The following is a 2,305-nucleotide window of genomic DNA, read 5'->3' on the forward strand; positions in this document are numbered from 1 at the left end:
TGGATTTTTTTCTGTGAAGAACCCAGAGAGGGTTATTTGCTTGTGCTTTCTGGAAAACAATATATTTTCACATTTAGGCTCCTGCAATCGTCACTTTTTCTGTTACAAACTGACTCCGGCCCCCAGCAGAGAAGGGAAAAGTTGTGTGGCCCTCACAGGAAAAGTTTGGGGACCCCTGGCGTACATCCATCCTGCTGATCTGATTCCAATTTTATACGTCGCAAAAACATGTTGAAACGTGTGATTACACAACGAACAACACAGTTTGTGATTCTTAGTAACAGATATTTGACTCATGGTTTCAGTTTTATAGTTGCTGAGTATTGCTAACTGTTGCTAAATTTTATTTTCATAAAATGCTTGTTAAAAAAAAGAGAACATGAAGAAAAGAAATGGGACTGCTGCAAAACAAATGTCAAAATAAGAGCACTAATATGAATGCCAAACTACTTGAAGAATATTTAATAGTTGATAACTAAAACTTCAACACCGATGTCAAACTTTATTCAGCTGAAAACATTAAAGTAAATTAAAAATAAACTTGTGTAGAGGCTAACTGCGCCAAGTATTTTTAAATTGAGCAAAATCACTAAAGTGAAAATTAGCTTTGCTATTACTAGAGGAGCTCATATTTAGCATAGCGCTTTATAATTTATCCTATAAAATCTATTGAGCGGAAGCTAGGTGCGGTAAATGTAAATTAATAATATTAGTAATATTAGCAGAGCTCATTTTTAGCTTAGTGTTTTATAATTTATCCAGTGAAATGTATTGAGTGGAAGCTAACTGAGGTAAATGTTTTCAAAGTCAGCTAAAATGTTAAGCTAAAACTTAGTTCCCCTATTATCAGCAGAGCTCGTTTTTAGCTCAGATATTTATAATTAATACAGAAAAAAATATTTAGGGTAAGCTAAGTGTGTTAAACATTGTCAAAGTTTGCAAAAACACAAGAGTGCCAAATTAAAAATTAGCTCCGCTAGTGGCGCATTAGCGGATTAGCGGAATCGAATCAACAGCCTTTCCTTCTCGCCAACATCAGTGAATTCTGTGAACTTTCATGTTTTGTCTGGACTCCATTTTCTTTCACATGCCCCCCAAGCATGCCCCACATGCTTAGAGCTGCAGGAACGTTAAACTCCAACAGGAGAACACACCGTCGCCTCACCTGGTAACCATGGCGACATGTCTGGTTTCCTAGCAACGTCCTGAATCTGCCTGCAGCCGTGTCGGGAAGATAACCGCAGCGGACACGTCGAGCTTCACGCCCGTCCCGCCCTGTTACTGCGGGAAATGGCAGCCTCCAGTTCTGGCAGCTGATTGGTTCAGGCTGCCAGTGAGTCAGACCGCAGGAGAGGATCGTTACTCGTCTGCTCCGACCTGCTGCAGATCTTCAACAATAAGGTTCCACTTTTTATCTTCTCTTAAAATAAACACAAATTCAAAAGCTCACATGTAAAACTAGCAGATTTAACATAGCTACTTAACACTGTGTTGTGTATAAACACTAAATATTAACATGCATTAATACTACAGAAGCTAAGCTAACGTCTATAGAACTTCGGAGCGTGACGTCACTGCTCTTGTCGGAGGGTATCAGCGCCATCTTTGTTGCCATCGACAAAAACGACTGTCTCACAGATATTTTAGCTATGGCATGAACTTGCTGCGTTATTGGGTGTAATGTCCGATCACACGACTGAAAAGGTAAAAAGATGTAAAACGGACTTTCGTTTCACTATTTTCCTGCTTGGAAACAACGCGAGGAGGCTAAGCTATCGGAGCTAACGAAAAGAAGATGAATGTCCTGGTGTCAGCGGTGAGACGTCCCGATACACTGCAGAACGTATACAGGTCGCGTTTACCTGCAGTGTGAACGGCTCCGGGAAAAGAATCGGAATTGGGTCACTTCAGGCTGCAGTGTGAACGCAGCCCAAATGAGCTTTTACTGAATTTATGAAAGCATTTTGAAAGATCCTGTTTTTGTAACTGATGATCAATTTATTCATTTGAGCCCAAAACAAATCATTTTCTTCCTTTTAATGTGGCAAAATCCTTTTTCTGCTGTTTAAGATAAGTTAAGGTAAAATATTCCTTTATTAATCCCGCAGTGGGGAAATTTACATTGTTACCGCAGTACAGAGGACAGAGCAGGACCAATATAAAAATCTATATATACAAAAAAATACAAGTGAATATAGAAATACTGAAACAGTATTGTATGAAATATAAATAAATAAATTCCAGGTTTATTGCTTGTAGTGGAGCGTAGTGACCTACTGAGAGCAGCGGGTGTTGGACAGTCTGA

The sequence above is a fragment of the Poecilia latipinna genome, unplaced genomic scaffold (assembly GCF_001443285.1).
Source record: "Poecilia latipinna isolate Pla-1442-1.1 unplaced genomic scaffold, P_latipinna-1.0 Scaffold1019, whole genome shotgun sequence".
Taxonomy (NCBI): Eukaryota; Metazoa; Chordata; class Actinopteri; order Cyprinodontiformes; family Poeciliidae; genus Poecilia; species Poecilia latipinna.